This window comes from Rhea pennata, chromosome 17 (genome assembly GCF_028389875.1).
Source record: "Rhea pennata isolate bPtePen1 chromosome 17, bPtePen1.pri, whole genome shotgun sequence".
Lineage (NCBI taxonomy): Eukaryota > Metazoa > Chordata > Aves > Rheiformes > Rheidae > Rhea > Rhea pennata.
In genome coordinates, this window is record NC_084679.1 from 8,711,804 (window position 1) to 8,721,491 (window position 9,688).

Sequence of the window (9,688 nt, forward strand, 5' to 3'; positions counted from 1 at the left end):
GAACCTGGCTGGGGTGGGATGCTAAGCTGATGAGGAGATGTGATATTGGGCAGTGACTGCTGAGGACAGAGTGGAGTGGAAGGTGTTGGATTACTCATAGGTGTAAGCAAAGGAGGAAACAGCTTCAAGGAAGGATCACAGTCTTCTGCAACACTGAGCAGCAGCACAGGGCATCCGAAAGCGAGGATTTCCCTCACTGCTTTAGAAAGATAGACTAAGGGCAGAAGGGTTACACTCCCATCTGCAGCACAAAATCTTGTCTGAATCACCGTGCACGATTATTAGTAAGATGTGGAGCAAAATACCAGCTCTGCTGCCTTTGCAAGAGTTAACGTGCCGAGCAAGGCAGGAGTGAGCTGCTGCGCAAATGCAGCTCCGCTCGCAGCAGTGTGAGAGCAGGAGTTTTGAGGCTGTCCGGACCCTAACGTCACTGTAGGCTGGGAAACGCGGGTGGCTTGTGTGTCAGTAGCATGTTACTGCTTCCATTAAAAAAAAAAAAAAAAAAAGTAAACGAATCTGCCTGGATTAGGAAATCTTCGTTCTGTGGAAGTTGCCGTGGTGCTACTTTATGAATTTGTCCTAATCGATGTACCATGTGTTACTCGTTGTGGTGCTATTGCTAGACTGGGCGACGTCCTGTCGAAGTTAGCTCTATGCACGGGCTGCCTCATCTAGAAGAAGAGGAAGCAAGCGCTTTGCTTCTCAGTCATCCCCTGCAAAGGAAATACAAACTTGAAGTTCCTCAGAGGCAGAGGCAGAAAACACTTTGTTAGAGCTCGTGTTGGTAGAGAGAATGATCAGCTTGCACTCTGCTAAATAATATATATCATTGCCCTAAGGAATTACACAATCCGGATTGCTGCAAAGTCATATATGTGTCAGAAAAGTCCAGAATTAAGGTTGTCTAAGGAATCTTAATTCAGTCTTTCCCTGTGTATGTTATGAAGGTCCTGAGTTATGTGCCTACAGACTGTTTTTCCTAACCCCCCTGAGAGATTCTGGGTTCTCGCTCTTTTCCTCTGCGTCCCATTTTCAGCTGGTTAGTTCACACGTTTCAGATGAGCATCTGCTGCTTGATGGGTCAGAGAGGGAGGCAGGAGGGATTGTGCAAGTCTTTGCAGGGAGTAACCTGCAGTTTGGCCTTCGTATCAAAACGTACAGTGCAGAGTACAGATGTTATGGATGCGATAGCTCGGTCTGCAGAGAGCTACACCCTGCACTGGATGAAGGGTTTGACCTCTGCTATTGAAATGCTAATGTCTGACCATTTCCTCCAGCAAAGCGAGTCTCATTAGTTCTCCTTGTAGCCTGCCTTTACCCGTCCCCGGGTCCACATCCCGCATCGCTTTGACCCCAGAGCTTGTGCTTTTCAAATCCGCGATTAACATTCGCCTGCTACGTGATCGGTGGAGGAGGCGATACCGCGAAGGAAGGGTGCGTACGCGCTCCAGCAGCGCGGCCGTCCTCCTCCGCCCGCGAGGCGAGGCGAGGCCGGAGCCCGCAGCCGCCCGGCCTGCGAAAGCGCGAGAATCCCGGTCAGAGCCCGGAAAAAGGAAACTCTAAGTGAAACTGACTTTTTATTGCCTGGTGTCTTCGTGTTGACACTGCATTAGGAAGGCTGACACCAGCTATCCCTAGAGGCTCAAATCCAATTTTAAATCAAATGTAAAAGGCCAGCTTGTAAAGGCCAAAAATGAATTGGTTCTGCCAGAAGAAAAATTAGCACAGAAACAAGCTTATTTCCAGAGAATCTCTTAAAATAACTACTTCACGCCCTAATAGGGATTGTCCTTGTCCTTTTTTTCTTTTTTCTTTTTTTAACTTAGTGAGAGTTCAGGGTTTGAAATGACCAATCTGTACAGAGAACACATCCATCCCTAGACCTATTGCGTACAGTAATTTGTAGTCAAGATTACTTTAGATAGCACCGAGATGGGCTGTTTTTTCTATTCTCTGAGTCTGTTTTAACACTAATCCCCAAACAAATACTTACAAAAGCTAAACAGATAACGTCTGTCCTACTTGCTTCCATTTTCATCTGTGAGAAGCTGCAGAGATTTTGTGCCACTTAGCTGTCACGCTATTTCCACGTGCCAGGTTCTCATATTGCTGTAGCTCTAGGCCAAATGCTGTTGTAGGAGAAGATTTAGGTCAGTGGGTTTTCAACCTTTTTTGATTTGTGGACCCCTAAAAAGTTTTCCAGCAGCAGTGGAATTCCTTCAGGAATTTCACGCATGTAGACTGCTGTCTGGCATGTACAAATTTGCTGTTTCTCAGTCACTTTTTGCAGATTCTTTAGAAGCTGTCCATGGGCTTGCCAGGCTCTGCAGGTCCTAAGCTGGAAACCAGTGATTTAGGTGGTTCTTGAATTATTACTCCTCCATGTATACACTGCCGTTATAGATGAGTATGCCATAAAATGACTAACGGCAAGGCTAAAGTTTAGGAGTATTGCAACTTTCAGTACTTTACAGTCCATGGTCTCCTCAAAGCTGAATGCAGTGTGTTTAAGTGACCAGTGTTCACACAGAAAAAATACATGGTGATGCTGAGCCAACACCCACGCTGTCCCCCTGCTGCGGTGGCTTTGGGTGCCAAGCTGTAGCATTCCAACAAGTCCATAAATCATAGCAAGTTGCCTCCAGAGCTGTAGCTAGCAAGTGATATATTCTCTTTGGATTCTCTAATCCTCACCTGGATAAAGGTCTTCAATATGATTCCTTTAGACTGAATCCAGGCTTAGGAGGAAATGTGGGTTAAAGCCCCTTTGTAAAACAACTTTCTCCCTGCACTGCTTTATGCACTGCATTCTTCCAACCTGGGAGACATGGGACGTCTGTGGAGCCCACCAGCACCTCTCTTGGTCTGAGAGATTGCAGTAGTATACCACCCTCTCCACCGTCAGCTGAGCTCCTCAGCCTTTCTAGCCCTGCCGTTTATACAACAGTAAGGTACTGCATCCTCTCCCGCTCATCACTTGGCTGTTGGGGAACTGGAGGGGAACGACATCCATTGGCTCAGAAGTGGAGAAAGATTCATGTTAATTATTTTTACTGCTGTAGTTCCTGCATGCTCTAGGTGCCGAAGTATTGAGCAGGTCTCTACTTATGAGGCTCAATGCACATGCGAAACAGGAAGAGGGTCCACGTGCCAAAGATCACACAAGCTGCGTGTGTGACAAGAGTTAACAAGTGGGTGTCAGAGATCAGCGGATGAACAGCATAGTCAGATAGTCCAAGGAAGCAGTAAGATAAGATAAAATTAGTGTGTTAGGCCATGTTTTTGGAAAGCCATCTAGTCAACTAGTGATAGGGGCTTTTGTAGGTAGCACAAGGGGAAAACAAGTATTTTGAAGAACAATTAATTTGTTTCCATAGCCGTTACCAAACACTCCTCTAAAGGGGGAGTGGCACTCTAGGGAAAAAGCACATGGTAGTTAGCTGAAAATGTAACTAAGAAGTGATGTGAGCTGGCAGAGTGCTTCATCAGAAGTGGATTCCAACCCCTAGAGGTGAATTTAAGATGACAAGTTGGAAGGAGATAGGTCACCGGGCTCTTGGAAATGAATCAGATATAGGGTTTTTTCTGCTGCAGTAGAGAACTTTGAATCAAAGGAGGCATGCAAATAGAAAGTGATCCAGTCAAAGCAGGGCACAGGCTAGGAAAAGGAATGGGGCAAGATATCAAATGATAAAAACAGAGGAGAGAATACTGCAGCAGGGAGATGCAAAGTAAAGGGAACCAAGGTAAAAAATCTGTCTGTATGGATGGAGAGAAAAGGTTACATATTTGATCTGTTACGTAGGAAGAATCTGTAAGTGTGGGTATTTTCTGAACAAGATGGCCCAGAAAGAGGTTCAAGTTAAAGCTGACATCTGGCTTACTCACAATTCTTCTTCCTCTCCTTTACTTGGCATCGTCGACCTAATGTTCCCCAGCCTGAGACTGATCTCAAGGTCACTGTTTTGATTCTACTCTTATCCCTCCTGCCAAGAGGTTTATAGAGCTTGGTTTTCTTTGTAATGAAAGTATACTGCCCATCAGCCGATACTTCCAGATTTTCAATTTTCTTTTTGGCCTCCTAAGGCTTTAATATGAAACTTTCCATCTCACTGTCCATCAGAACCACCCCTCCTGAATTATGGCCAATTTCCTCTTAATGTCCACAGCAGGGATTTTTAATAAATCAAAAGAAAAAAAATTGCTGCCACATTCCCATCCTCCAAGGTTGATGGATCTAACTCCCTGCCAATAATAAGCCAGACAAGATGTTGTGGGACCTTTGTTTTTGTGCGGGATGTAGAAAACAGACTTTTTCCCTTTCACAGGAGGCAACTTACCTCACAGGAAGTAAACCACTGTAGTGTGTTAGCTGTATCTCCATAGGTAATGCAAAACAAAAATTACAATGGGTCTCTAGAATACAGCAGTGAGAGAAAGCGAGTACTGAGATGAGATATTCCACTAATGCTAGTGTCTGTTCTGAAGATGATGAGATTTAGGGTCTGTTATTACTTACAATAACAATGATTAGACATCCAGATATCTACTACAGGTGATATCTAATTTTTATCTACTCACATCTCTGGTCCAGTACCTATACCAGTCAATTCACAGATTGTTACATCTTACAATATATAAAATAAAAATAAATACAATCAAGATGATTAATGAGATTTTGTTTGGCCTGCTGCTGTCTCACACTGTGATTTAAAGGCCTACCTCAACAACTTGGGAGCGGGAACTGGATCCAGCCCACGATTCCCACTTCCTTTTGTGCCCTTTTCTGCCTCAAGATTCCCTTTCTCTGCATCCTGCTTGAAAAGGGACTTGAGTCCTTTGTACCAAAGGCAGCATTTTCTGGGCTTGCTGTAGAAGAAGCACACAACCCGTTACTGAGACATTCAGCCGAGAGGAGCTCCCCACGGCATGGTCACTGGGGCGAGCTGCCTCCCCCTGAGCTCCACCAAGGAAAGAACCCTCCTCATCCTCGCCCTGCTGGGGAGGAAGATGCAAGACAGGCTCCCCCCAGAGCTCCTGGCTACGCCTCCCTACCAGGTCACAAAAATCACTCCCAGTATTTGAGCTTTGGTTCATAAGTTCACTGTGCTTCCACAGCTGTTCAAAGCTGAGCCTGGTCTAGACAAGCGGTAATGTTTTTAGGTGATGCCTAGCTGTCTGTCTCAGTGCCTGCAGTGGCAGTCCACTGGTACATGCAGCTGAGAACCTAGTACGGAAGTTTTTGGAGTTAAGAGCCTTTCTCCTGCGTCTGCATACACTCTGAAGTGATTCCCCTGGGTCCGAGATTGCCCTAATAATGGATTACTATAGGAGTCTGGTTTTTTTGTTTTCATTCTGACGGTGTCTTTGCTTATGTAATGCTATGGTTTAATAAGGTTGGTGTTCACTGCTAGTGTTGGCTTTCATTGCTAATCTCAGAGCAAAAAAAAGGAAACTTGCATTTTGAAATCAGAGAGGGCAAAGTAAGTGTATGTTAGGAGTTTGTCTTTTAGTATTGGAGTCTTCTAGAAATTTTCTATCTAAATAATTATCCAGCAGAGATTTTACTGTCAAGTAGAAGATAACCAGGCACCCTTTCAGTAACACTTTTAATGTGGTTGGTGAAAGATCCAAAATATTTGGACTGCATGATTATTTTAACTGCTGTGTGGATAAAAAGCAAAATGTGAGCAGTGGAAACGTGGAAAATATATACACATTACTATGTTACTTCCCAAACACTTTTCTTTTTTTTTTGCTTGCTCCTTAGTCTGTAAACAGTGATCAGACCCATTTCCTCGCACAGCAAATAGACTGCCAAACCAGTCAGCGGTCACTTGTTCAAAGCAGGGTTCCTATGTTAAGTAATAAACAGGTCTCCATTTTCTGGGCCACTGAAATTTTTTCACTGTTATAATGACATTTACAGACCCCAAACTCCAGGCTGACATACCCTGCAGACCAGTGACACCGCTGACCACCTTTTCTTGAGCGTTTTCAGGATCATTTTCATTCCCATGTCCAGGTTTCTTCCCTTTCTCATAGGCTGGGTAACGCTAAATACCGCTGTCACTACATCTGTAACGTCTCACCTCCCCGCGGCCCTTTTCTTTAAAAGGCCGAGATGGATGTCTTTCTCCACGCAGCCACTCTTAAAGCTCTTTTCCAAAGGATGTGTCCTATCTGAACTTGGCAGGGATGTGCCTGAAATGAATTGTAGGACCAATCTGCACTTCTCGACTTCCTCAAGAGAGAGGCTCATCAACGAACGGCTGCTAAATCTCACTCTGAACATGAGTGCCTCCAGCTCAGGCTGGAGGAGTGTCGCTCAGGAGGCACGGTGAAATGTATAGTATGGACAGTTGTTATGTCTGTGGTGTGGATAATTTATATATTTTTACTTTCTAGTGGTGTTAATTTGGCACCCCCTGGAGGAAATATGTTTGAAAACACTTAGAGAAAGAAATAATTTGAAAATCCCCTTTGGTGCAATCAGTTTTTTAACAAGACTGTAAATTCTCCCAATTATCTGTGGAGAGGAAGACTTAGCAGAAATATTAATGTACTTTTTTTGTGGTTAGTTTTTTATCCTGAGATAATGCAAGCAATTTTTTTCTTCCTCAGACTAAACATGTCAATCTAAGTCTGTGACTGTGTAAGTGCTAGGGAATTTCTCTAACATCATGAGTTAAATCATCATAAGGAAAATATGGGCTGTCACCTATAAATGACCAGAAGAATCATTAAAGAGGTAATTTTGAGTCTGGTCCAAGATATGTAGGAACTGGTCTACATCCCTATTCTCATGGTTAAGATGGGCTCATTCCAGGTAAAATGGGGGAAAGACCTTGCTGTAGGGCTGTGTTTGCAGTAACAACCCCTGGATTTACAAAACGAAATAAAACAAACCCACATCTTAGAAAACCTAAAGTCACTAAAAATACTTCCATTTGCTAATCCAGTGGAATCGCTCTCTTTGGTAGGCATAAATGATCATATACTAGGCTTGCAAACTAGTTACACAGATAGATGGTCAGAAACTGAAATATGACAAAGGCAAAAATCTAAACTGATTTGCCACTCCAGGCTGTAAGGAAGGAAAAACAAAATAAAGACATAAATGATGCTAAAATGCATACTTAAAGCTTAAAAATCCTTTTCTGAATTTAACAAGATAATTCTCTGTTAATTATTGCTAAACAGAAATGCCTATAGATACTTTAAATTATTTTTAGCTATTTTCAAGAAATATCTGACTGTATTGACACAGGGATTTCAAAGAGAATTAGCAGTGTTGTACATTGATGCTGTGTCCAGTAAAGCTAACCTGTGAAGGGTGAACAGTAATTGTGTTATTTTTGATCTATGTTTGTTTACTGGGCACAGAGCAGTCCTGCCACTGCTTCTTCTGCTCCAGCAACAAGCTTAGTCATGGTCCCTACAGAAAGGGACTTCTTCCCAGAAATTGCATTGTTTCATTAGATCCTTCATGCATTTTTTTTCCTGGAAAGCGCTTTGTATTTCCTAGGGAGTCAGTGCTTAGAATCTAGGCCTTCTTTTTCTCATACTTACCCAAACTCACTGCAGATAACTTTGTAACTGGTGGGCAACTCAACGGCTTTTCAAGGAACTAATAAGGAGAGAAAGTCACAATACAGCTTAAAAGCCTCCCAACACTAACACTGGTCAATAATGGATGCTTGGATGAACAGTGTAAGAAAAGGTACATAATGTGATCCTTTTCGTCTCACATGGTGCCGCTGGCCATCATCTTCTCTCTGCCACATAAGAAGAAAGAGATTTGGGGTTGGCTGCCTGATTCTGAAAATACTTTATGTTAATAGTGCATTTTCATTTACTGCATGGGAGGAACAACATTAATCTGCAGGATTGGGCTGTTAATATGTGGAAAAATGATGGACTAAAAGAAAACAACTTGGTTTTCTTTTGCACTACAAGGTTGTTTTTCTTTACCCATAGACAAGCTGCCAGCAGTAGGAAACCATAGCTGAAGATGGCTGCATGGAATAAGAACTCCTGCTGTTTTAAGATGAATTTTAAATACTTTATCTTCCATGCAAAACACACAATGATTAGTTCAATCATAAACCATGTTTTCCATGTTGTGTTTGTTAGATTGTTAAGAATTTAATGTTACTTTTACTAAGGGGAAAAAATTGTAGAGGAAATCAAACAGCATCAGTCTTTCTGAATGTTATCTGTCACAGCGTGACTGAGAGCTCCAGACATTAATGCAATACAAATACATTTGAAATTTTACAGTAGGATGTGAGTAGCTGCCTTCAGGTCCTTTTCAATAGGACTGATTTCTATATTGTTCTTTAGTAGGAACTCCTCAATTTCCTTTGCTGGGAACCACTATCAGAGGTGGCACTTTCTGGCTTTGTATCTGTCCACGCACCATGGAGTATTTTGAAATTGCTTATATGCCTGCATAAGGGAAAAAAAGTACGTATTTGTAGCTTCTTTTTCTCTTGTCTCTCATATATGTATACCCACACAATTCAGAGCCTGAAAATGATTTGCTCCTGGAATGACCTGGTTACAGAAAGAAGGAAGAGAGGAAGGTATATTGCTAAAGAAACACTAACCGATGGAATAGATTGGAAAGATGGACTCTAGAAAAGTTGCATGCTGCCTAGCTCGGTGCAGCGACTGGCATTTTCAGGGATGGGTCATTTGGAAAATACTGTAAAATTTCTCTAAGCTGGGAGGGAAGTGTAATCAACCTACATTAGAAACAGTTATAGCAGTCTGCCGTTCAACTGCGCATAGCACCAAATCAGTACATCTCTAATTATTATTTGTCTGGGTGGCTAAGCAGCACAGCATTTAAAACCTAATTTGTTGTATAATTTAATTTTAATTGAGTCTACCATCCACACACGACTCGTTAAGCTAGCTGTATGTTTCACTTGCTGTCTTCTTACATGGATACTATGGGAGAGCCGCAAGAGCCGAACCAATCGTTTGCTTGCTGTGAGCTATCACCAAGGTGCAGTAATTCCTTGGTGTGATTGTAGAGGGATCTCTTGGCAAGGATATTTGGAAAACACATTTCCTCAATGCCACAATATAACAAAACAACTTCCTCCCTCAGCTAATGCTATGGTTTACACAAAAGATTTGGTTGTTGGGCTTCTAGTTGCATCTCCCGTGCGCTGGTATTTTCCTCTGCTGCTCAGAGATAACAATTGCTAGTAACTGTGAGCAGTAATAAAAATGAAGCACTGTGACAATGCTTTTGAGTGATTGTAACTTCTACTGCAGTCTCTCTCTTCAAATAGATAAAAGCCTCTAGTCCTCAGTGAGGACAAAGTTCAAAGTCAGCAGAGTATTTTACAGACAAACCCTTTTGAAGATATGCAATCACTCAGGCCTCAAAGAGGCAATTTTTTTTTAGTATTGTTACTAAAGGAAGAGTTACAGACTGAGGTCAATAATGCACAGCTCTTAAGTATATGCATCAATTTTGACTTAAGTAGGTTCTTTTATTTTCTCCTGAACTGGGGAGCATGTGACTGAGAAGCACTACTGTACATTGGGAATCAGTTAAAACTGCAGATCTGAAACACTTTTGTAAGTAATTTTGCTTGTATCAGTAGTCCTGATAGACTAGTGGTATCACTGAGATTTGTGTGGCTTGTGGGATCTACTGGCTTTCCAG